Raw genomic sequence first — 27,531 nt, forward strand, 5'->3', positions numbered from 1 at the left:
CCACTGCTTCAATGCTATGGGGCTAAGGCATTTCTTCCTCCCGATTAAGAAGTCTATCACTGTTACAACACCTGCAATTCCCCTCAGTGCTTGACAAGGATTCTGCTGAGTAATAAAGGTATTTTCAAAGTCTCATCTCATTGGAAATTTGGTTGCAGGTTTTCCTTCCTTGCTTGCATAATATGTGTAGGTTTACTATTAATATTTTATGTGTTTTCCCTGAAAACAGGGGTCTTAACAGAACCAGGCTTAAAACATAAAAACCAGACTTCTAATGGAACAGTGATTTCAGATTTAGTCATTTGTAATGAAACTTTGAGTAACCAAGAATGTCATGAGAAAATACAAAAATAGATTCTAGCAGCTGATCCCTTGTTGACTACTCTCAGATGACCTGAAACACATAGGCAAATAACTCCAACCCCATCAGGAATGATTAATAGGAACTGAAGAAATACAGAAAATAGAGTTCCAACAGTTAAAATGCCTTATGACAATGCTTATTTAATTAATGGAACGCCATGACAACCTTACAGAGGGATGCCTCATAAGCCCCTGGATATAGACCCTCCTTTATCTTCTACTGGATATTTATATATAAAATAAGGACATGTTATAATCTGGTTTGAATGTAAACATACAAGAGTGCAAGATACTCCATTTCTTAAAGATTAGGATTTACTAATGCTGTAAATACTCTTGGCCACCTATCCCCCAGACAATAGTTCCTCAATGTTAAGTTCACACAGTATAAGATGATGTCATATTGTTGTTAGCTTAAACTGTCTAGCGCTTATTAACCACAGCAGTAGCCACACAACTGACATTTACTCAACCCTGCTGAACTTGCTTTAACCTTTATGATTAGTTAAGCAATATTAATATGTCTTATTGTTTACTTATAGGTTATCACGAGTAAGCAATTACTAAAAATAATTACAATACTTCATTGCCTAGCCTAGTAATGATTATACAAGATATTTTTGTTATTTTTCCTTGTGATCTTTTCCTGTTCTGGAAAAAGGTGTGTAACTGTCAACCTTTTAATGTATAAAAAGATGGCTGGGAAAAATAAAATTTAGAACTTAGCATCCATTCTTTGAGTCTGTGTTGCTTTGTTCTCCACTGCGCCAATGCCTACTCCTTCACCTGAGACCACTACAATCTCAGCTAGGGCTGGACCCTGGTATATCACTTTTAAAATCAGCCTCACAGAAACTCTCAGGCACAGGCAAAATTCGTACAACTTCTCAGCCAGAAGGTAACAGGAGTGGCCTCTATTCCACATTCCCATGGAGTCCCACTTTTCTGAACTTTCTTGAGTCAGGTCTTCACTGATCACGGTCCTATTATCATGGTGGTCTTCTGAGCTCCCACCAGAATTGACCATTAATCTCTGCTTTCAACATTCTAAAACATTTCCATATTGCACTGTTAAATATCTGAAAATTCCCCCAACCAATTCCATGCAGCTCCAAAATCTTCTGAAACACATGGTCACGTTAGTCACAGCAACCACCCAATTAAGGGTAACAATTTCTTTTTTTTTTTTCTTTTTTTTTTATTATTGTACACAAATGGGATACATGTTGTTTCTCTATTTGTACATGGCGTAAATTCATACGATTTGTGTAATCAAAAATTTACATAGGGTAATGTTTGATTCATTCTGTTATTTTTTTCCCTTCCCCCCACCCCTCCCACCCCTCTTTTCCCTCTATACAGTCCTTCCTTCCTCCATTCTTGCCCCCCTCCCTAAACCTAACTCTAACCCTAACACTATCTCTTCCCACCCCCCATTATGTGTCCTCATCCACTTATTAGTGATATCATTCCTCCTTTGGTTTTTTGAGATTGGCTTATCTCACTTAGCATGATATTCTCCAGTTTCATCCATTTGCCTGCAAATGCCATAATTTTATCATTCTTTATGGCAGAGTAATATTCCATTGTATATATATACCACAGTTTCTTTATCCATTCATCAATTGAAGGACATCTAGGTTGGTTCCACAATCTGGCTATTGTGAACTGAGCAGCTATGAACATTGATGTGGCTGTATCTCTGTAATATGCTGATTTTAAGTCCTTTGGGTATAGGCCAAGGAGTGGCATAGCTGGGTCAAATGGTGGTTCCATTCCAAGTTTTCTAAGGAGTCACCATACTGCTTTCCAGAGAGGCTGCACTAATTTGCAGCCCCACCAGCAATGTATGAGTGTACCTTTCTCCCCACATCCTCGCCAAGACCTGTTGTTGCTTGTATTCTTGATAATCGCCATTCTAATTGGGGTGAGATGGAATCTTAGGGTGGTTTTGATTTGCATTTCTCTTATTACTAGAGATGTTGAACATTTTTCCATATGCTTGTTGATTGCTTGTAGATCTTCTTCTGTGAAGTGTCTATTCATTTCCTTAGCCCATTTGTCGATTGGATTACTTGCATGCTTGGTGTAGTTTTTTGAGTTCTTTATAGATTCTGGAGATTAGTGCTCTATCTGAAGTATGATTGGCAAAGATTTTCTCCCACTCTGTAGGCTCTTTCTTCGCATTGCTGATAGTTTCCTTTGCTGAGAGAAAGTTTTTTAGTTTGACTCTATCCCAGTTATTAATTCTTGCTTTTATTTCTTGTGCTATTGGAGTCCTGTTGAGGAAGTCTCGTCCTAAGCCGACATGTTGAAGCTCTGGACCTACTTTTTCTTCTATCAGATGCAAGATCTCTTCCAAGCAGCTCCAAAACCTTCTGAAACACATGGTCCCGTTAGTCACAGCAACCACCCAATTAAGGGTTACAATATCTTTTATACATCTTTTAAGCTGCTACAACTAAACAATGTGACCAGCACAATTATGTAGGAGGAATAGTGTATTTGATGTCCGATGGTTTTGGAGGTTTTAGTCCATAGGAGGCTAGCTCCATTCCTTAGGGCCTGAGGTGAAGCAGAACATCATGGTGGAAAGTGGGAGTAGGGAAGCAGCTCACATCATCAGGAAGCACTCCAGACACAAAATATATACCCCATAGTCATGGCCAATTCCCTCCTCCTCCAGCCACACCCTACCACTTCATTTATCCATCAGGGATTAATTCACTGATTGGGTTAAGGCCTTACCCCAATCATTTCTCCTCTGAATCTTCATGCATTGTCTCACATGTGAGATTTTGGGGGACACCTCAAATCATGTTGATCATGATTTCAAGGTTAGTGAAATAAAAATTTGATGTCTATAGGAAGAGGTTGTGGTGACCCTGTAGATACATGGAGTGTCTGGATTATTGGATTCCTGCAATAAATTTCTTTTTAAAAAAATGCTGCTAACAGGCACTTTTTAAGAAGAGGCTGAACTATGCAAGGCCTGGAGTTCAGGATGAGCAGGAATCTTTCCTGGCTGGAGTTGCTGCTCTCACACATGAGGATGAGAAAGTTGAGCTTGGGTGTTCAGTGCCTTCACTAGACAGGAATTATGTGGAAAGACTTCTAATTCCTTGCAAGTCCTGCATAAGAAGAGGTAGATGGACCAGGTGGTTGTGAAATTACATGGATCTGCATAGTTTATAAGGACCTCTAAGACCCAAGCTGCCATGGGACACATGTGATGAGAGTCCAGCAGGAATTGACTCTGCACTTCCCAGGGAGAAGCAGGTTAGCACTCAGTAACTGAATGTCTGCAGTGACTTTATGGGTCATAAGTTCCCAAATAAGAAAACTTGACTATGTAATTTTGTGAGTATTATATTAATACTAAGAGACAGAAATCATGTGTTTCTTCTTTTCATTTTATCATGAAATACATACAGAACATTATTGTTGTCTCTTAAAACCCAGATAGATGTACCCATCCCACAAATGGAGTGTTGAGAGGTTTTGTCTGAAGGACTCTTTCCTTGGGCCTGGGTGCAACCCAGGAAGGTCTTCTCCTGCACACATCTGTGGCTGAATTAGTCAGTCGATGAGCCAGAACAGAGTGTGGAGGCAGGGGGTGTGCACACAGCAGAAAGATTCTCCTCCTGAGGGCCCTGTCTCTACTCTCTCCTGTGAGATACCAGGGCTGGCTGTGGCCCTGAATCTCAGCAAGGTGAAGGCACCTGAGCTGTGCTTGAGAAACAGTTAGCAATCTCTGGTCCAGGGTGTGATGAAAATGATCCTCAGCTCTGCCTTCAGTTCCATGATTAGGAGGAGGAACCCCCACCTCCACCCCATGCTGACTGCACCACTGTTCACCCCAGCCAGGGTACAACAGTGACCTGTGCTCTCACCAGGAGAAGGGGAGCCTGAGTAATCATGGAATACTACTCAGCCATTAACCATGGTGGTCCTCATTTGGGAAAACACAGGGGACCCTCAGGACAAGACTTAGTGTCATCAATCAGTCACAGATAGGAACCATTGTGTGAAAATTCTAATATAAACAGTTATCCCTGAGGTGCACAGAGTAGAGGGAGGCTCCCAGAGACTGGAGCAGTGGGCCTGGGGAGAGGCTGGTAGACTGGAGTCTGTTCTCTTAGCAGGAGCAACACCTCCAGGATAGCAGATGCTCAGCAGGTGGCTGCAGTGAATGACCATCTACTGTGGACCTGCAGCAGTGAGGAGAGAGCAGGTGTTATTTCCCCACCATGAATGATGGATGTCAAAGATGCAGCCTGTGCTAAGAAGTGGATTTAGTGACTCCACCATTGTGACCATTGGGAACATCATGGAAGCTAATGAGTCCCCTGGGCCCTGCTTTGCCCCTATGGCCTGTATTAGAATTTCGTTTAAATAATGATGGTCAGCAGACACTGAGACCCAGAAGGTTTAGCACCCTTTTTGTTTGAAGATTTCTGTTTGGAGCTGGTGAATGCATTAATTCAGAGGAACTTGATATGACCTCCAGGCCATAAGATTGAGCATCATGAGATCGCAGAGTTAATACTTGATAAAATGGGCACATGAAGCTCATTAGCCTGATGTGCTACTCACAGTTGTCAAGTGGAGGGCTGAAGTGTCCTGCTGGTGTCAATATCATGGCTAGGCACAGAGGGCCTGAGCTAAGGTGCTGTCCTGTTCACTTCCTTCAGAGGGATCTGACACAACCCTGGAGCTCATGACTCACAACCTCCTAGTAATAAAATCAGAATCCTTCATGAGGTGCCTGTGTTGCAGGGCACTGCACAGTCACTTGAGGAGGGGGACAGATGCAGCACATCATGGCCCTGACTCAGTCTCTGGACTGGACATATGGGGTCTGGTTTCCCCTTCATGGTCTCTGACCTCACACAGGAGCCAGCAAAGGGCAGCACCATGGTTCGGGAGAAGACAGGACACAGACTTGGTGCTCACCTGCAGGAGTAAGCTCCTCAGCCATGCTCATTGTACTCTGCATAGGAAGAGGCAGCTCAGGAGGGTACCATGAAGATTACAGAGATAAGCCAGGAAAAACCGCTGCAGTTGGTCAGGTGTTTTCTCAGTTCAGACAGTGTGGTCTTGTCCTAAGCCCACCACTGAAGTGGAGACAGGTTTTTGGCAGCATTTTGACTGGTCTGCCCTAAACCTCGTCTTCCCTGGGGCCAGATTGTCCCCATCAATACTTCCACCCTCCCTCCTGAGGATGAAGGAGAGAGGACGCCACTCCCTGGTACCAGAGCAGGGCTGCCCCTGGGTCTGTAGACACATTTCCAGGTGAGACTTGTGGAGAGGATGGACTGGAGTTGACAGGAAGTTGTCCATCACTGCAGAGAGTCAGGACAGCAGCACCCTGAGCCTGGGTCTTCTGTGAATGACTCTCCAAACCAGGATCTACAGAGAGCTGGGAAGGTGGAATCCAGGGAATTCTCTGAAGATCAGGAGGGAGCTGGACATAGAAGGAAACACTCAGATCTCAGATGCATAGTTTCTCTGGCGATTGGCCAACTTGGAGAGACGGCCTCCTTCTCTTTTCACATGCTCACCATCACACATGTGACAAAATTAAGAGGAGACCTTGGGTACAGTCTCCTTGGTTCTGGTTCTGGTGTGTCCTGACTGTTAGGGAGGTCTGAGCAGCTGAATTGGTATGGGGCATCAAGCGGCCTGGGAATCAGGCAGCCAGAGCATGTCAAACAAGAACCAATCAGATGCCAGCAGGTAACCCTAGAGGAGTCTCTCAACCACCTGTCAATCAACGGATTCCCCAGCCAACACCAGGGGGACACTAAACCCTCAAGGTTTCCCCCGCTTTTCTGGGACTACAAAACCTGGCCCCATCAGGTCCATGGCGTGGATTCCCTGGCCTTCACGCTGAAGGACTGGTGAATCTTGCCCCAGACACAAACTCCAATAGAGTCTTGTTCAGTCACTTTTGGTCTAACTCCTCTGTGGTCACCCACATCTACACTGACCACAGCACATTCGGAGTGAGAAAGGCCACACCAAGATAACACCACCAAATTGACAGTGTCACATGCTTTCCAGGGACACAAGGGCCATGTCCCAGCAGAGGGCAATGGGGGAGAAGGCAGCAGATTGTACTGTGCTCAGCACTCAGGACACAACACCAATACCCTGAGTAGAGCAAAGGAGTGAGACTGGGCAGCAGGAAGGGAGCAGGGTCCTTGGGGAAGCTGCTGGGCTGAGAAAGAACGGTTCGCGGTTCCACAACATTCCAGAACCCAGAAAACAAAACAACTCTCCTGTCACAGGTAAAGCTCCACTTGGGATCAAGAGAGGGACACATCTCATGAGCAATAAGGACCTGGGCATCCTGGCCTCAGCCTCTCCAGATATAAGAAGAGCCTCAGCCACATGCAAATTCCTCCTCCTGCTCTGGGTTCAAATGCCCTCTGGGCTGTGGGAGCTCACAGCTCTCTACTCACACAGGGTTGAGCTCTCTGGGAAGGCAGGTGTGGTCTAGAAGATGAGGCTGCTTGGTCTTCTCCTGTGCCTGGTCACAGCTCCCCATGGTGAGTGTTCCGAGTGTCAGAGCTTGGTACTTGGGTATGCCATCCCTGCAGGTGACTGAAAGGGTCTGCCTGTCCTTGTCCCCAGATGTCCTGTGTGCAGCTTCAGGAGTCAGGACCTGGCCTGGTGAAGCCCTCACAAATGCTGTCCCTCACCTGTGCTGTGTCTGAATTCTCCTTCACAACCAGTTATTACTGCTGGAGATGAATTTGTCAACTCAGAGGGAAGGGGCTGGAGTGGATGGGGCTCATATGTTATGATGGTAGCACTTACTACAGCCCATCCCTCAAGAGCCGAGCGTCCATCTCCAGAGACACATCCAAGAACCAGTTCTCCCTGCATCTGAGATCCCTGACCACCAGGCCATGGCCACCTATTACTGTGCCAGAGACACAGTGAGGGGTCCTCAGTGTTAGCCCAGACACAAACCTCCCTGCAGGGTCCCAGGGCCAGCAAGGGGCGCTCAGCACACAGGGAGCTCAGGGTCACCCAGGAGCAGGTGCACAGGGAGGAGAGAACCTTGACCCCAGTCCTGAGCCCTCTTATGAGGCAGCTCCTACTATGTGCTCCAGCCATGGTGGTTCTACACAGGGCTCCTCCCCGTGGACTTCACTCACCTCTCCTTGTCCAGGTAGGGGTTTCTGAAATCTCCCCTCTCAGCACAAACTTCATAATCAGGTCTGATGATGACACTTTCTTTGAAATGACATGAAATGTAGGTGCCATCACGTGAGCTGTGTGAACACTTCATGGCCCTGGATATTCCCTCCACCCTGAGAAGGGTCTCCACATCCTCCCTGCCCCAGGGCTCCTCCCATTCCAGGGCTCCTGAGACCTTCCTGTGACTGATCTGTGCACTGTGCACATGCAGAAGTCAGAGCCCACTTGTACCAGAGATTCCAGCCACAAGGGACATTTGACATGGACAGAGGACAGTTAGTTTTGTCACATGATAATAACAGTCCCTTGTACTGCCATCAGGTGTTAGAGAATGTGGATGCAGTGGGTCTTCTCTAGCCATTATCAGCAGGCACAAGGTATCTTCTGTTCCAAAGAGTAAAGATAATTGAGCTGAGATTTGCCAACACAAAACCCAAAACTGGTCATAATCCACAGAACTGTGGTGTACGTGAGCTATCTGACACTCATGATGTGACTCTGTGACACCGCACACCACACTCTGGGCTCCAAAGGAAAGAGATGCCCACTCCTCAGATATCTGTGCATGACCTGTGGACAGGGGTGATCTGAGCAAGTCTTGGTGAGAAAGGGGCTTCCTTGCAAAGACCCCGAGTGAGGGTAGTCAGTTCTGCATGGACTGTGGGAGCTGCAGGATCCTGAAGACACCCTGTGCCCCAACTTGTTGCAAAGTGACCCTGAGTCTGAGAAGCCCAGGACCACTGGCTGCTGGGGAGATACAGCTTCAGCCTGATGGGTTTACAGTCCTGGGCTCTGTTCCTGCTCAGTGTCCAGTTGTCCTGAGAGTCCAGCTCCAGTCTGGGTGAGGATGAGCTTTATCAATTTTTATATCCCAGATTGTCCTAAGATACTCCTGGTTTCTTCCAGAAAATTAAGTCATTAAGAATATTTTGAAAAATATTTCCTGGTTGAGAGCTTTGGTAGTGATGTTTAATATGAAATTTGTAAGTAATTTATAATGTTGTGTAGTACATTTTCTAACAATGCATTTCACTTCTGTTTCTATCAGTAATAATTCCATGTTTTTAATCATTAAACATATTGTGTGTGCATTATAAATAGTCGTGTAGTTCATGTTCATAGACACATGAACATATTTCTACAGCAGAGGTTGTTCCTGCCTATCTTGTATACTTTAAATCTCTCTACCTGTCATCATCTTCTCAATTCATTATCTATCTTTATTCATACTACTCAGAAATACAATAGCTTTCCTTTGTTTTATTTCTCTGATATCCAGTAATCATGCACTGTACAATTTTGGTGTTTCAAAAAACAAAAATGATCCCACATCTGAATTAACAGGGCATATTATGAATGGTATAGTCTCCCTGGCGAATGAGTTCCTGTCTCCTTTGCCTCGATGAAACCTCAGGACTTGCTCTGTGGTCCTCACTCAGCTCCTTCCTTAGACCTGGTGGATGCTGGGATCACTTTCCTTAATATGAAGCTCCTCAGTTGGGCACAGTTTGTACTTGATTGTTTAAAGCTATTTTTATGTGTATAATACTTACACCTACTTAAGTGAATTAGATTTAGGAATTTTACAGTGTAATACAGTTTGAAGAACCTGAATAAGCAGTGATGTGTTGTATGCTGCTGTTTTTCACATGCGATGGTGTGTGATCATCAGCACACTAAGAAGGTCAGCCTCTCTCTCCATCAGACACATAACTGGCATTTCCAGCTGTATTTTCATAGTCACAATGAAATCCAGTCCTTGTGAGGCAGAGGACAGCACCCTGACACATGGGTGAAGGCACCATGAATGACCCAGGCTGTGCACACCAGCCGTCCATCCCTCCTTGGTGTTGGAACGCCCCCAGATACTGGGCTGCAGTCACTGTGAAGCACAGCCTGGCTGTGGCCACCGGTGCATGTGAGCTGCAGGGCACCAGGACAAGGCCCTCTCTGCACCTGGTCCTCACCACCCACCCCACCCTCACCCTCCCTGCACCTGCCCATCTCCAGGGGCCACTGGTCCTCTCTCTGTCCAGGAGGCTGATGCAGTATCTTCCCCACATGATGCTGGTGTGGTGATGTTCTCCTCTTCCTGGCTTAGGTCAGCTAGGTCCATGAGCTCCAGGTCCACGCCCATGGTCAGGAGGGACAAGATGCTATTCTTCTGGTTATATAATATTTCTTGGTCAAGAAATGGTGCATTTCCCTTATCCACCTACCCCTTGAAAGGCTCCTTTGTTGATTTTGTAATGTGCTTTTTACTCATAGGTTTGCAGCATCTATTTGAACTGCATGGTCTATTCCCTGTGGTTAAACCTGGGTGACTGCATCATGGAAGAACTGATTTTAGTTTTTAAGCTCTACAGTGTTCTCCATGACCACCATGCTTTTCTACATTCCTACCAGTCAGTCCACAAGAACTCCCTGACCCCCTCCAGGTGTGAGAATCTGTTAACTTCTGCCCTTTACCAGAAGCTGTTCCACCAGGAAGGGTTGAAATTCCATTGTGGTTTTGTTTGTACTTTCCTGGTGATTCATGATATTGAGCATTTTTTTAAAAAATTCTCCATGATCAGGTCTATGTGCTCATTTGGGAGGTGTGTATGCATATAATTAGCCAAAGTGCTGCCAGCTGTGGACTCTTCCTCTGTGTTGTCTTTGGTTAATGAACTTTTCACACTCAATCTGTATTTCTGTCCCTTGTTGGAGGAACAGGCTTCCACATGATTTTTCTGCGACTATGTAGTTTTTAATCCTCACTCTAGTGTACTTTGCTGTGGAGAGTCCTGCTGTGTGATGAATCCACATGTCCACTTTCACTCTTATGGCCTTAGCTTTAAGGTACTTATGCAAACTCTCCTCCTGTAGCAGCACTGTGCAGCAGCTCCCAGGTTTTCTTCCAAGGCTCTCACATTACAGGACCTGTATGCAAGTCTTGCATTTGTTTGGAACTGAGCTTTGCACTAGTGAGAGTTAGGAGTCCAGTTCCTTTCTCCTGTGTGGCCATCCAGTTTTCCCAGAGCTGTTCAGTAACAACTGACCTTTCCTCCAATGACTTTTTCTGTCAGTTTTGCCCACAGCCCATGGACTGCATGTGTGGGATTGCACCCTGTCCTCTGTTTCTCCTCTGGTCTGTGTGTTGGTTCACTGCAGGGTCATCAGTATGAGCTGCTCTCACAGAGTGGTACATGTTGACATCGAGGTTGAGATAAGACCAGGTATATTTTAGGGGGTGATGTTGGCTTTTCCTGCTCAGGGACCTTCTGTTCCCAGTGGATTGTGGTTTTATGCTTTCTCTTTCTGTTAAGAATGTGAAAGGGGGCTGGGGAGATAGCTCAGCTTGTGGAGTGCTTGCCTTGCAAGCACAAGGCCCTGAGTTTGATCCCCAGTACCGCAATAAAAAAAAAAGACTGTAAAAGGAACTTTGGGAAAGACAACATTTTATCTGCAAGTAGTTTCATGAAATGTGAAAAGTTAACAATATTTTTCTCCAATCCATAAACTTGGACTCTCTTTCCATTTTGTCTCTTTCCTCTTCAATTACTTTGGACAGTTTTATGGTTTTCCTTAAGGAGAATTTCTCTATTTTGATTAATTTATCCTAGTAATTATTTAGTCTTTTTGAATTGGATTGTTTTTTGATTTTTTAATGTTTGCTTTTCATGTATAAAATGTTACTTTTTTGTGTGTTAATTTTGTATTTTGTGACTTTGCCAGTTTGTCAGTTTTAAACTCAGGGGGGACTCTTTACCTTTTCATGTACATCAAGTTGGGTGATCGATAATTCAAATTCTCGACTTCTCCTTTCCCCTGCTAAGGGCCTTCGCTTCCCTCTCCCGTGAGTTTCTATTGCTAAGCCTTGCAGTGATTTGACTAGAGGTGAGCTTGCTGGGCTTCCTGTAGATCTGAGAGGACCTCTAGTTGGTCCTCATTCAGATGACATGCACAGTGGGGACTGAAGGAGCCCACACTGAGTATAGGCACACCTGCTTCCCCATGGTTCACACAAGGTCTGCACCCTATATGATCCTGTCCTGGGAACATGACCTCGGGAGTGCAGTGGACCCATGGTGGAATCTCTCAGTTGCAGGGTTTGGGGAGAATGACCCAGGGTCACTTGTTGTCTCCATCTGTGGATGACACAGACATGCTGAGGAAGACAGGGCAGCACCATCATGGGCAGGTGGCTGTGTGTCCAGGAGAGATGCAAGACAAGGGCAAAAAGGGAAGAATAGTTCAGGTAATGAGGATGAGGGGAAGAAAGAGGATAGATAGACACCTGATACACAGATTACAAATAAAAAGATTGATACTAAATGGAGGATAAATGATATTTTATAGACACAGATAAATGACCAAATAATGCATCATATGCAATAGAAACTTTAAAAAATGATGATAGTTAACACATATGAGGGATGATGGATGGATGATTGATAGAGATAGAATGATAGATGTTAAAAAACAAAAGTTAGTATCAGTAGTTCTAAGACAAGGGTGACCCTGGAAAAGTTTTCAAAGCCCTCCCTTACCTTGACCACCTGTCCCCTTCCATCAGTCTCCTTCACCACATTCCCTGAACTGGAGGAGGAGGATGCTGGGCATGGAGATGGGAACCATGGAGAGGGCTGGATCCTCCCAGGTCTGCAGCCTCCTTCACTCATCAGAGGCATCGTGACCAGGAGCTGTCCTGCTCCTGTCTCTCCGTCAGGGACACATGTCCTGACCATGGACAAATCACCATGGGAACACAGGTGGAGTCTGGAACTGTGTACCTAGCAGGGGCTGTGTCTCTGGCACTGCATCCAACATGAGAGAGACCATCATGGCCTCTACCTATGACAATGGACAGGTGACAAAGGGCCAGGTCTACAGTGTGGGGGATGAGGGACATGACACTGGACATAGGAGCTTAGACTGTCTGGCCTTGCTGGGAGAGAGTCCAGAGGGCAGATGTGGAGAACAAAGAGCACCAGATGCAGTGGTGGAAATTAAATCTGACCCTGGACACAGCACCAGGTCCATGAGGACACTGACTGGTCCTTCGCCCAGGCTGGTGGAGTGTGCAGAAGGTGGTACTTCAGCACAGGAGCAGAGAATCTCCTTCATCTGCCACCAGGAGAGTTCGCATTATGACCCAGGAGATTCCCCCCAGGATGGAATTTCTGAAAGTACCAGGAAGATCTGACAGAGAGGTGCTGGCAGGAGGCAGGGCCTGGAGTTGGTCATGCTGCTGGGAGTGCAGAGTGGAGCTGCACCTCTCCTCCCAGAGGTGACCATAACTCAGGCCTGGGAGCTGCCTTCCTGGGCACTGGCTGAGGAGGAGGGAGATCTCGGGCTTACAGGACAATCCTGCAGATAGTAGTAACCTGTGAGTCAGAAGAAGAAACAGCCCACAACCCACCAATGTGGAGAGGACAGGTGAACTTGGAAAGTCCATGATGTGAGCACATTTTAGGCAAGCAAGAAGCAGGGATTCCTGACCCAGTAGGGCTGCCCCAGGTTCCTGGGAGTTAGCAGCTCCATGGCCCCACACCCTCAACCTGGGCCATGAACTCAATCAATGTGAGAGTAAGAACTGGCTTTGGCTCTCATGCCAGGTTCACATCTCAGGAGCACTAAGGAGCTGGGCAGCCTGGCCTCAGCCTCTCCAGATATAAGAAGAGCCTCACCCACATGCAAATTCCTCCTCCTGCTCTGGGTTCAAATGCCCTCTGGGTGTGGTCTAGAAGATGAGGCTGTTGGGTCTTCTCATGTGCCTGGTCACAGGTCCCCAAGGGGAGTGTCCCCAGTGTCAGATCTGGATCCATGGTGAGGTTGTGACTGCAGGTGACTGACAGGGTCTGCCTGTCCTTGTCGCCAGGTGTCCTATGCCTGGACTAGCTCTAGGAGTCGGGACCTGGCCTTGTGAAACCCTTGCAGACTCTGGCTCTCACCTGTGCTGTGTCTGGATTCTCCATCACAACCAAGTATTACTGCTGGAGCTGGATCCGTCTGCCCCCATGGAAGGGGCTGGAGTGGATGTGGCGCCTATGTAGTGATGGTAGCACTAACTACAGTCCATCACTCAAGAAACGAGCATCCATCTCCAGAAACACGTCAAGAACCAGTTCTCCCTGCAGCTGAGCTGACCACCCAGGACACAGCAACCTATTACTGTGCCAGAGACACAGTGAGGGGACCTCAGTGTGAGCCCAGACACAAACTCTCCTGCAGGGTGCCCAGGGCCAGCAGTGGGCGCTCAGCATACAGGGAACTCAGGTGCCACCTTCAGAGCAGCCTGGGAGAAGAGTGAGTGGTTTCTCTTCACCTGATCTGGGTGTCCCTTGATCCCATCATGGGGAATCGTGGGATCTTATCTGCCTCAGCTCATCCCATGATGTTATCTTATGAGGTCAGTTGTGTCTTTCTCCACAGACCTCAGTCCTGGCTGCACAGTACCTGTGTGATCTATGTGTCCATGTGTACATTTATATTTGAGTTTTATATTTGTATGTGTGTCTGGATGTTTTGTGTGTCTCTATGGGTGAGAACCCTGGAAGGCAGATTCTGCTACATTGTCACATTGCTGTCCCTGAGTACCAGGCCTGCCTCCTGCTCCAGTCAGTCAGTCCCTGGACAGCTGAAGAGGGCGCACATGGGGAGAGCTCAGCAGGCTCTCTACCTTGACCCATTACGACCAAGAAACTGCCAGGTGCTCTTTACACACTGACCTGGACTCACACCTCCCCAGGGCAGGCAGGTGTCCATTCACACCATTGTGCAGACTCATCTTCCAGAGCATAGCCTAGGCTCTCAGAGACCTCAGACATGCACACACGTGTGCGCACACACCATACACACACACACACACACACACACACATTAGGATCTTACAGAGACCCACACATACCTCACACAAACACACAGACACACACACACATTATGACTTCCCAGAAACATCAGACACACACATGCACTCACACACACACAAACACACACACCTGAAATGAAAACCTGTGTCTGCTGCTCAGACTCCCACACAGTGTCCTTAGCTGTCATCAGGATCCTCCATTGACAACATGGTTCTCCTGGTGACTACACACCTGCACTCCTTCCTTGGCCACATCTCTACCTGCTCTCTCCCTGATGAGCTCTCCACACCCTGGGCAGACATTGCCTGAGGTTTTTCTGGGCAGACAGTGTCCTGCATGTGGACATGGAGTCCACAGGGTCCTCCTGCTTCTCTACTCCACTCTAAGGTCCATGGCAGTGTCTGGAGTCAGTCTGGGTGTCTGCAGGGCATTGGGACTTCTCATGGCACCTGGGTGGTAGAGAGCTCAAATATCCTCGCATCTCACGATTAAGACTTTAAATGCCAGTTCTACTGAGGCTCATGGACTCTGGTGCCCACACTATTCCTCGTCTCAGGTCATCTCATAAAGTGAATTTGCTGTGACTCTCCTCAATAACCTGGAAACCCAAGCACACCTTGCCTCAGTGTGAACAGAGTGCACTGCTCATTCCTCACACATGTGTCCCAGAAAGCAGGGGTTAGTGACCTGAGCATGAACCTAGGAAAGAGCAGGGTGCCCACAGCAGGACCAGGACCAGGGCAAGGTCACACACCTGTGGGAGCTGGAGCCCAGATCTGCCCATCCTGAGATTCTTGAAGATGAGGCCCAGTCAGGCCTGGGTCTCCACCAACTGTTATTTGAGTAGGAGACTTGAGGATCTAGGGGTTCAACGCATGGGGGAAAGTGGCAGGAACCATTCTTGGGATGCCAAGGCATTGTGGCTGGTCCAGACATGTCCACAATTACGAAGCAGGCAGCCCTCCACCTGTGGGTCCTCCAGACACCAGAGCCTCAACCAAGGCTGCTGACCTCTATCCATCCCCTGTCTACCATCTTTCTATCTTCTATCACTTTAAATTCTTACCTGTCTTTCTCTTCTCTCCATATGTTTGTGTCTGCGTGTGTATAATCAAACAGGTCTATCTGTTTGTAATCTGTCATTCACCTGTCATTATTTTAACAACCATCTATTTATCTATTTAATTGCTTAGTTGAGATGTGATCAATACAGCAAGTTCAATGAACTTAATGAATATATCCCTTTGACCAAACTACATCATGATTCACCTAGAATAAAAAATTTCATCCTGGTTGATAGTTTCAGAGGGTCAGTACGTGGTCATCCAACTCTATCATGCTCGGTCTCAGGTGAGGCAAATTCCCAAGGTGGAAGGGAGGTGGAGGCAACAGGTGTAGGTCTTGGCAGAAATGAATAAGAAAGAAAGTGGGAAGGAGGCTGGGGGACAGTGAACGCCTCCTCCACACACTCTTTACCCACATACAGGTGCCTCTCAGGTAGTCTATTTTGACTAGGATGGACTGATGTGGTTGCAGCTCACATTCTGATGTTTTCACTACCAACAATAGAACAGAGGTTGTGGGAGGACACCTCATATCCACACCATAACCTTCCAACCTTGGACCCCAAAGCTCATGTCCATCTCACAGTGCAAAATGAATGTGGTTCTTCTCTCAGAGTCATCATGGAGTGACCATTCCCTGCATTTCCCAAAAGGCCAACTTCAATGTCTCACCTCAATAAAGGCAAACACTTGGCTGGCAGCTCCTATCAAAATCAGAAGCAGGTCATATATATGCACACAGTGGCATCAAGTAAACAAGTCTAAGGCTGAGAGAGAAGGGATTGGAAAAAGATAGGAAAGAAAACTTACCTGGCAAGCCAGTACTGTGGTCTCAGAGTCACAAGAAAGAGAGATGTGTTCTTCTAAGTGATTGGCCTTCGTGACCCTGTGGTGCTGCCTGCTGCTGCCCTCATGGCTTCTTCCATATCCTGGCTTTCTCCACAGTCAGCAGCCCTCCTTGGGACATAGAGCACATGGCTGCCATCTCTTAATTTCTGGGGTCTTCATTCCAGATTCAGGCTCAGATTCACAGGTCCAAGCATCATCTACCTCAGGTTGACCACAGAGATTCTGGACATTCTACTCATTGCCTGACCTCCCAGAATTCTTTGAAGGATCAGTGAAGTCATCCATGAACAACTCCAGCTTCCTGCATTCTGAAAGAACCAGCACTCTGTGCATAATACCAGCTTATGCTGGAAGCTCAAGCAGAAAATGAACCCCCTGGGGTCATGGCTGCTCTGGTCTCTCAGTGCCTAGGAGGGAGCATGAAGAAGCCACTTCCTAGTTCACAATGTGACCGGGGCCCCACTAACTCAATTCATGGGATCTACCTCCAACTTTCCTGATGCTGCAATGGGTGTGCCCTTGCAAATCCTTAGATGTCCTTGAATTATCTGCCCTATTGTCTGGGTAGAGTACATAGCATCCCATTTTGTCTGTAAACTCTTCTAAAACCCCAAATTCCTTATCCCTCCCTAATTTTGCATGTACTGTTCTGACTCATCTGCAAGTCTTCAAATCCTTCTGCTCTGTATTCTGCTCCTGATGATCACCATAGACCTGATTCATAACAAAGAGCAGTACCTATGTCACCTCCTGCAGCTGTGCTGCCTTGAATCTTCCACCACTAGATTGACTAGTTCATTACCTTTAATTCAGCCTCCCAGGTCTCCTCAGGCTTGGGAAAGTGTAGACATGCTCTTTGCTGTAATACACCATGAATTGCCTCCATTCCAGCTCCCCAGGGAGTCCTCAGTTCCCTTGGAATCCTCATGAGCATGGTTTTCATTCCTATCAGCCTTCTGGCCCTCTGAGCTCCCACTACAATAGCCCATGAACCCTACTTACACCTTGAAGGCTTCTCCATCCTGCATCATCAGGCTTTTCCACTTTCTTTCCTAAAACCAATTCTAAAGACTTTGGAATCTCATAGATAAGCTTGTCATAGATGGACCCCACTTCTGGTACTAATTTCTGTGGCAGTCATCTTTCCTTCCCTGTGTGTAAACACCTGACAATACCAATGTAGAGCATGTCAGTTTTGCTCTGGCTCCAGGTTGTAGAAGGTCACTGCACTGCTGTGGACCTGAGGGAGGCAGAGCCTGCTGGTGGAAGGGCAGCAAAGGAAAGAAGGTGCTCACCTCTTGGTGGCCACCAAGCACAGGTGAAATCACTGGGGCTACAGGGGAGTGGGCACTCTCCAGGACACCCCCTGTGACTCCCTTCCTCAGTCATGCCTCACCTGCTTAAATCACCACCCATCAGGTCCATGAAAATAGATCACTTACAAGTTTCAGAGCTCATGACCTCATCTTCCCACATCTGACTCTTTGGCACAAACAAAGAAGCTTGGGGACAGTCCATCTCCAACCTTTAACAGAGAGATGAGCAGAGCAGAGGAAGGGATCAAGAGAAGGAAGGAGGAGAGAGAATGGGAAGTCATGGGGACTGAATGGGAGCAAATTACAGTCCAGTCTTCTATGATTACCTCAAAGTGAATGCAATCCTATAGATATCTATGATGAATTAAAAATCTGTTTTGAATATTCAGGATCTTTTTTTCCGATCAAAATATGTTGTAAACAGTTTTTTCTAATACTGTAAAAAAAATCCATTAGGGTTATAATACGAAGTGCTAAAATCATAGCTCTATTTGAGAATTACATCAGGGACCCTGGACTTCCTTTAACTGCCTTGTTATATTTTTTCTAGAATATATTCTAGTTTTCAATATCTGTCTTTAAACAGATTCATTTTATACCTAATAATTTCCAGTTTTATATATTTTTATTCACAAGTAATTTTGTTGTCCTGTTATTTTTCATGCTATACCTCATGGCAGGAAGGCCACTGGAGGGTAACAGGCTCACCTGGCTCTGCAGTTTGGGGTCTCCTCCTCCCTCCCTGTCCCACAGCTGACCCCCCTCCTCATAGCTCTATTTGGGAATTAAAAGAGTTTCAGAGTTTTAATATTTTTACAGCAGGGACTCTGGATTTACTTCAATTGCCTTGCTATATTTTTTCTAGAATATTTTATAGTTTTCAATATCTCTCTGAACAGATTAATTATATACCCAATATTTCACAGTTTTATATATTTTTATTTACCAATAGTGTTGTTTGTCTTCTTTTTCATGATCTATCTCATGACAGGAAGGCTCCTGGACTGTAAAAATCTCACCTGTATCTGCAGGTTGGGGTCTGCTCCTCCCTCCCTGTCCCACAGCAACCCTCCCTCCTGTCAGGTCCTCACAGGATGGTGGATGTTCACGAGTCATTCTATCTCATTCTACTGCTTCTCCTTCTACCATGTTCTGTAGGAAAGCAGACTGATTATTATTTAAATTGCTCTTTATGTGGCATTGGATAGTGTCTTAGTCACCTTTCACATTACCATAACCAATATATATGTCAAGGACCATGTGAAGAGGACACAGTTATTTCTGCTTACAATTTCAGAGGTCTCAGTCCACGGGCAGTGAACAACATAACTCTAGTCCATAGGTGAGGTGGCCAATCATGGCAGAGCAGTGTGGTGGAAGAAAGCTGCTCAGCATATAGTAACAGCTGACAGAGAGATGGAGGGAGAGCTCTGCTCACCAGGGACATAATAAAAATCCAAACCACATCCCATTGACCTACTTCCAATAAACACACCATCTTACATTTGGTTGTCACCCATATAAAGCATGACCTTATATGATTCTACTGATTAGGTTCCAATAATCATCATCTAATCTTTCCACCTCTAAAAATTATTGCCACACATGGGCTCTGTTCCTGGGTCTCCATAGCAGTTCTGGCTTCATCTCTCAGCTCCAGCATCACCCTGCCAGGGCTGCCAGCAGGACTCTTACCCTGACATCCCATCTGCGACTTCCTTAAAGTCTTGGTGGAACTCATGTGATCTGACCCTCTTGCCCTCTGCCTGCCAGCAAAGCCAGCATGGGGAGGCTGATGACAAGGTGGCCTCAGCAGGCAGCAGGTCCTGACCTCCCTTCAGCCATGACTGGGAAACTCTGAGCACCTTGCTGGTTGAACAAGGGAGACCATGCCTGGCAGTTCAGGGCCAGGCACCCCAGAGCTCTCTCCCACATATCCTGCCCTAGGTGACTACAGTATTTTCATCTCTGCCTCTGAGCTGGTGAAGCTGGGGCCTTGCTGGTGCCTGGCAATCTGAAACCACCTTCCATCCTCTGGGTGCACAGGACTATGGAGTTCCTAAGAGTCCTCTGCTCTGCTGCTTCCATGTGTCTGCAGGGAGTCCTCTGGACCTCAGGAAGACTGTGACTGTAGGAGAATGATGCCTGTTCCTTATCATTGTGGCCTTAGGTAAGGCTTTGCCACTGACTGCCCCAGGTTCTCATGCTGAGTTCATTTAAAACCTCCCCATATGGATTATCCTCACTGGTTGAGGTTAAGCAATTCACCATGTGCATGATTCCTCTATGTTGGCTCAAGTTTATAGGAAAAATCACAACCTGCATTTCTAAATCTGTTAACACTGCACCCTGGGAGAGCACAGAGAAAACACCACTCACATTCCCTCACATATGGTCCTCCTCCTGCCTTGAATACCTGACAGGGAATACATAACATTGTGCTGGGTGAGCACAGGGAGCTGGGCTGCTTTGTCCTCTGGACCAGTGCAGGTCCCAGAGCTGAGCATGGGCCAGAGAGTGGGGTCCTCACAGGGCTGCAGGGCTGCAGGGCAGGGCTTCCTCTCTCAGCACATGTGATTTTCACAGGAGAACAGGGTAAGGGGACATGGGCTGCCCCAGAACCCACAGGCTCTGCACCTGTGTTCATGGCCCTGCTCCTGGTATTGTCTCAGTTATGATGGACACAGGCAGGCTGCAGAGCTGGAAGGGAATCTCCAGTGCAGACTGCAGACACCTATTCCATTATCAGGCCCTGAGCCTGCTGGACAGAGCCAGGTAGGAATCGCAGAGCCTCCTGTCCATGGTTCATGGGTCATGGTTCACCCAGCACTGACCTCCAGCCTTCACAGAGGTCCATGCTAAGCCCTGATGTGACTTAACATGGGACATTCTGAGACTGCCTCACAAGGACCCAGAGACACTTCACAGACCCAGAAGCTGTGAGACCTGGAGACAGCAAGGTCTGGAGGTCTAGGAGCACCACAGCCAAGGGTGAAGTCAAGGTTATGAAGATATTCAAGGCAGGAGGCCATTGGCTGCCTGAGTGGGAGCAAGCAGACTCTTGAACTTCCTCTCCATCCCCAGCAAGGCCCATGGCACCCTCTGCCCTGCCCCACCCCAAACCCTCCCCTGGAGTTCACAGCACAGAGCAAAGGACCTGAGGGGTCCACCTGCTGTCTCCTTTCTCTGCATGGCTGTGCCCTCCTGCAGAAGCCCTCCCTTAAGTGTGGTGTTCCCAACCCATGAACTCTGGCCTGTCCATTCCTGATGACTGCAGGAGGAAGACCAGGTAGGAAGCAGGGAGGACATGGAGGTTTACTCCTATTGCCTCTGACCAGCACAAGGCCAGCACACTCCCTAGGAAGGACAGTGGCCCTGCCAGCTGCTCCCCACTTGTATCCTAGGCCTCCCCCATGCAAAGCAGCCCACGTCTCAGCCCTGGATCAGCAGCCCTCAGTCCTTCTCACAAGGCTTTTATTGCAGCATGGAGGTCCTTGGACTGCCCTTCTGCCTGCCATGTGTGACAGTCCAGGAATTTCAGGAGATAGATGGGGCATGCAGCTTCTAGTGTGACTGACAGGAGGTGATGCTCCTTGTCCCTGGTGCCGTGTTCATGGTGGAGATCCAGGAGTCAGATCCTGGCCAGGATAAGCCCTCATGGATCCTGTCCCTCACCATTGCTCTGTCTGGATTCTCTTTACCCAGCTATGGTGTGAGCTGGATCTGCCATCCTCCAGGGAAGGACCAGCAGGGGGTTAGATAGACTGATAGTGGTGGAAGCAGATAGCGTTACACAACAGATCTTGAGTCCACATTGGTCCTCAGTGCTCACTGGGGGTTGCACATGGTGGTTCTGTTCCCAGGTGTCCTTGTTCAATTGCACCTGCAGAATTTGGTCCTGCATGGGTAGAGTGTCAGCATCACCAAGACACTTCTAAGAGCCAGGTTTTATTAACACTCAACCCACCAGCAAGAACCTGAGCACACAGCTATGTATTCCAGTGGAGCACACATTGAGGGAACTCAGCGTAAGCCCGGTCACTCAACAGCCTCCAGGTAGAATTGAGGACTTACAGGAAGCTGAGCACCAGCAGGGGAGTTGAAGACCAGCAGTGAGCCCTGGACCAACAAAGCAGGTCAAGACTCGAAGGTGCAGCTCAGGAGCAAAAGTAGATTCAGGACCACTAATGGGACCTAAAGACCACTAAGGAGTACTTAGGATCATCAGGGATATCAAGACCTATGGACAGTATTTAGGTTCAAGAGAGGGAGCTCAGTACCAGCAAGAGGTTCAGGAGAAGCAGCAAGAATTCAGGGTCACCAGGGGATCACGACAAGAAGAAAAGACCCAGTACCAGGAGGCAGAGCTCAATATCTGCAGCAGATCCAGGAGTGGGATGCTCAGTAGCAGGAGGGCACATGTAGGAGTAGTAGAGGACCCTTAGGACCAGCAGGGGGCCCATAGGACCAGCAGAGCATATAGGAGCAGCAAGGAGATCAGGACCATCAGCATCACATCAGCCCCAGGAGAAGGTGAGGAATGTCCTGGGCAGACTTTTGCTCTGTATATTGTGGTTTCTCTTTTCATCTCAGGAATTCCTCTAGTCTTCTACTTGTACTTCTTAATTTTTATCAATCTTAATTTCAGTAAATAATGTTTTGCTTTCTATACTAGATTCAGATTCCTGTGATGCTTCACATATTTCTGAATATCAACCTTGAGTTTTGAGCCTTGATGACTATAACAGTAAGCCTGAGGGAACTTTTCAATATTATGTAACTCCTTCTTCTTATGTGGTGCAGATGGAGGAGGAGCCACATCTTTGTTCAAAGCAGGATCACAGGAATATGGACAAGAATGTGAAGTGTGACCTGGTTCAGACTTCTACAGCAAGACCTCCTCAGCCAAGGAGCCAGGTCAAACTCAAGTTCAAAGTTGTTGTATTTGTGCAGTTGTCCATGGATTTGAGCTGCCTGGAAGGAACTTACCTCCCAGATCCCCATGCCTAGGAGCATCCGTCCACCCTGTCCTCTTTTTTTCTGTCTTGACATGTTAACTAATGTTTTTTTGAGCAGCAAGTGTGTGCCATGCTCCCTGCACTTTCTGTGCACTCTAGCTGTGTTCTTTTCCATGATCCTTAGCGGTTTCTCACATGAAAGGTCAGAGGGTAGAGGGCAGGGCTGTGGGCACACAGACAATATATTGGATCCATGAAACCTTGAACATAACAAATGCAGGAGTCAATCACAGTGAGGCCGAGTTGAAGACTGTGCATGGGCACATTATCTAAACAGGACCTTTTGAAGAGCAGGCTGCTGAGGCCACTGGCTCACACCTGGCCTACGTGAGTAAGGGAAACAGTCACATAGAGAGAGGGTCGAGGATTCCAAATTCAGGAGGTGGGATCATCTGAAAATGTCTCTGATTTGGTTAGACTACAGGACCAGCTTTTAAATCAGGTGAATTTCTAGAAATTAGAATCTTCATCCACAGGGAACCCATGGATTTGCTGCTGCTGGAAACATGGAGACCAGCAAGGTCTTCCCTGAGCCTCCGCAGCACCAGGAGGAGGATGTCTGGAGGTTCAGGGTTTGCAGTGAGGTTAGGATCAACAACATAGTGAAAAAGAACAGGTGCCTACATGTCTCATTAGTAGGTTGTGTTCACTCAGTTAGGCAGGAGATCAGTTCCTGAATCCTCTTCAGGAGATCAGCACCTACACTTGTCCTCTCAGCAAATCCACCTGACTAAGGAGAGTGTCCAAAGTGTCCTCCAAATGATGGTGCTGTGGGCAGTGCAGTTCTCACTGCAGTGATACTGCACAAGGAAGGAGCTCTGGGCCTCTCTCCTGGCCCAGCCTGCCCTGCATGCCCTCCCTGTCTGCTGTTAGCCTGGCTCTGCTGCTCTTGGTGGACCCGGTGGCTCTCAGCCTCAGGCTGCAGGTGAGAGCTGCCTCTGCTCCCAGGACCCCCACCATGTCCCAGCCCCTCCCATGCCATCCTCTCATGGTGGAGACCAGAGGGCAGGAAAGATGAGTGGAAGAACTCAGGGCAGAGTCCAGTCCACTGTTGCCCACAGGCATTGGCTGAAGAGTCAGGATGATGAGCAAGTCAGAAGGTGGTGGGCAGGGCAGTGGTCACACAGCAGGTACCCCTCCTCTTATAAGTCCCTGCTCCCTCCTCTCCTGTACAGTCTGTAACCCAAAATATTACAGAGACAAGAGAAGAACTATTCATGAGAACAAAGGAGAGCTCTTTTCCTGGACATGGGGAACACCATCCTCAGTCCTGTGGCCTTTTCCAGTCACCATTGAGGTCTCTTCCTTCAGGGCTGGGAGTTGAACCTTGGGCCTCTTGCATGATAGGCAAGTTCCTGCCACTCTGAGATCCTTCCAGGTACAGGGAGGAAGGGTTGGAGGAGGCAGTGCTGGGCTCAAGAATGGGGGCTCCTCCTCTGACAGCCTTCCAGCACCCCTTAAACCAACTGCTCTCCTGTCACAGGTAAAGCTCCACATGGGATCAAGGGAGGGACACATCTCAGGAGCACTAAGGGCCTGGGCATCCTGGTCTCATCCTCTCCAGATATAAGAAGAGCCTCACCCACATGCAAATTCCTCCTCCTGCTCTGGGTTCAAATGCCCTCTGGGCTGTGGGAGCTCACAGCTCTCTGCTCACACAGGGCTGAGCTCTCTGGGAAGGCCAGTGTGGTCCAGAAGATGAGACTGCTGAGTCTTTTCCTGTGCCTGGTCACAGCGCCCCATGGTGAGTGTCCCCAGTGTCAAAGCTGGGTACATGGGGAGGTTGTGACTGAGGTGACTGACAGGGTCTGCCTATCTTTGTCCCCAGATGTCCTTTGCCAGGTGCAGCTGCAGGAGTCAGGACCTGGCCTGGTGAAGCCCTTGCAGAACCTGTCCCTCACCTGTACTGTGTCTGGTTACTCCATCTCTAGTGGTTACTGCTGGAGCTGGATCTGTCAGCCCCCAGGGAAGGGGCTGGAGTGGATAGGGTACGTATGTTATGATGGTAACACTACAGCCCATCCCTCAAGAGTCGAGCGTGCATCTCCAGAGACACGTCGAAGAACCAGTTCTCCCTGCAACTGAGCTCCCTGACCACCCAGGACACGGCCATCTATTTCTGTGCCAGAGACACAGTGAGGGGACCTCAGTGTGAGCCCAGACACAAACCTCCATGCAGGGAGCCCAGGGCCAGCAGGGTGTGCTCAGCACACAGGGAACTCAGGGTCACCCAGGAGCAGGTACAGACGGAGGAGAGAGCAGTTCACCTGGTTCCTGAGGTTCCTCCCCAGCCAGCAGCTCTCCTGACACCACCTTCCTTGGAGATATTTGAGTTCTCTCCTCTCAAACCCTCAGAAATGTTTTTCTTGTTTAGTTCAAGCTCATCTACAATTCTGTCAGCACAGAGAATACAATTTCATTTGTGAAGCTTTTTTTGTTTGTGTTTTTCAATGACATTTCCTGAGCAGTGCCTTTAAAGTGGACTTTACCAACATTTGTTTTCAGCAGTGAGATTGAGTCCAGGTGCTCCTCCACTGAGCCCCATCCCAGCCCTGATTGCATCTCATTTTGACACAGCTTCTCCCCAGATTCCCAGGCTGGTCTTGGAAAGCTGTCCTCCTGCCTCAGCCTCCTGCGTACCTGGGCTCCAGGTGAGCTCACCATGCTCAGGGGAACTTTATGAACTTCTGATGCCAGGTCTTACCCTCCATGCTCAGGGGGTCCCTGTCCCTTTCCCATGACTCCTTCCCATTCCCAGTCCACCCAGGGTCTGTCCAGACATTGTCAGGCCACAGTACACACGTCTGCCTGGATCCTACACGTGCAGAGACTTCCACTCCTGGGACCTTTGACAAGGTCTGCAGGCAGTGTGTGCTCCCCATGTTAAGATGGGACAAACCTAAGATGGTTGTAGTTAGAAACCACTGCGGCTGCCAAACCTCATTCCATCACAGCACAACACCCTCAGAGTGGAATTAAATGATTCAAATGTCCAAAGCCTGAGCTAAGAAATGCTGACCACAAGCCCTAAACCTGGTCAGATAAACAGACATGTGTATGCTCAGAGTGAGCTTTGGTGTGTGTGAGCATCCACTCCTCATGATGAGGCTCTGGACATCCACATCCCACACCTAGGACTCCAAAGGGTGAATGTCGGGGTCTTAAGCCCCTTTGCTGTTCTTGACCAGCGACAAGGGAAGGGGACACTCCCCAAGAAGGTCAGACCGGGATAGTAGGGCCAACTGACCGCCCACACCCAGCCCCCAGGAGGAGGACAATCAGATGCATCAGGGAGACCAGTCACAGCAGGAAGGCGATTATTGAGGAAATCACACAGCTTTTATGATAGGGTGGGGGCTAGGCGGGAACCAATCAGCTTAAAGGTCAGCAAGACATGGGTGCTTCACGCATGTGAGAGTCCCATAGGACTATATGGCAAGCATGAGCTGATCAGGTTCACGGAACTGTTGTTAACCAATCCCTGATGGTGGTGCAATTTATCGTCATTAACCTTTGAAACCGCCTTTGAGGCCTTGATCATGCTCACTCGCCAGGTACTATGGAGTCAGCCTCAGTTAGTTACCCTGTCATTAGTCCCAACTCATCCCCCTTTTTTGTTTTATATTAAGGGTGTGTCTGTCTTTGGTTGCCCCTGGGAGGGTCTTACCCATCATGGAACATCACCCTAGCAGTTTGGGCGTCCACCTTACTCGAAGGTGTGCCTGTCTTAGGTTGTCCTCCTCTGATTATCTTACCCATCATTGACTACCACCTTAGCACTTCAGGCAGGCCCCTCAGGAGGAGCAGGGCTCAAGGGAGAGACACTTAGACCCCAGTGTCCTGAGAGGAGTGATCCGTGATCCTACAGGGCTCCCAATCATCATTATGAAGGGCGGTATAATGCTGTGGGACCACCATGAGCACAGACTTAGACTGGCTTGAGCACAGACTTAGCCTGGCTGTTCAGGAAATGGATAAGCTTATTGATTATTCAAGGCCCAAAGGTGAACACAAGGATAATGGTAATTAGCCATCCCATAAGCGGGAGGAGGTAGAGGAGCCACCCGTGTAACCCAGCCCAGAGGAAATCAGAGTGGAGCTCCCTCCTACAATGTCCCAGATCTTCTTGTAGATTTTTGGTTTTATCTTGTAAAATTCCAGAGTGGTTGGCGTAGAAACAACACTCTTCACCAAGGAACAAGAAAAACCCTTCTTCCTTCGCCATTGCAGGATGACAGTGACCAAGGAATCAAGTGGAACCTGTAGATCTAAGATGGTAGAGCTGCAAAGCGCAATGTTAGGAGCTCTGTGCAGCTCTCAAGGAAGGCCACTGTTCAGAGTCATGAGGTCAGAGACCCTAATCTCAATCACTGCTGTCCCGTTTTTGCTACTGTGCATTACACTCTTTCTTAAATGTCATTTTAAGACATTTACATATATTGACTTGTGAGTCTATATGAACATTAGTTAACACAATTTAACATTACATCTAAAACATGAATCAAAGGAAGGCTGAGAGAGTTTTTAACTTTCCTTTTGTGTGGCAAATGTGGCAAAATGTTTTCATGTTTCACAATATTAACCTTTAAACAAATCAGGCTCTAACTTTTAGAATTGCATTTACATTTAAATTTTTATCTTGGTGTAAAAAGTAACACATTTTACATATATCCTATTGATAACAGGTCCTATAATAGAACATTAAATGGTAGAAATAAATCCCCAATAAAATTTACACTTTTTAATTACCATTACAGAGAAGTATAGTTTGGAAAATAGCAGCTTGATAATTTCCCTGCTTTAAAACTTGTATATCTGGAAAATATGAACACATTTAATACACAAATAGTGACCA

At 47.5% G+C, this 27,531-nt stretch overlaps 1 pseudogene; it reads left to right on the plus strand.

The window, feature by feature from the left end:
* The first annotated feature begins 24,374 nt into the window (after positions 1 to 24,374).
* Positions 24,375 to 26,942, plus strand: LOC124974735 (immunoglobulin heavy variable 4-38-2-like; annotated as a pseudogene).
* The last annotated feature ends 589 nt before the right edge of the window (positions 26,943 to 27,531 follow it).

Source organism: Sciurus carolinensis, unplaced genomic scaffold (genome assembly GCF_902686445.1).
Source record: "Sciurus carolinensis unplaced genomic scaffold, mSciCar1.2, whole genome shotgun sequence".
NCBI classification, from domain to species: Eukaryota; Metazoa; Chordata; class Mammalia; order Rodentia; family Sciuridae; genus Sciurus; species Sciurus carolinensis.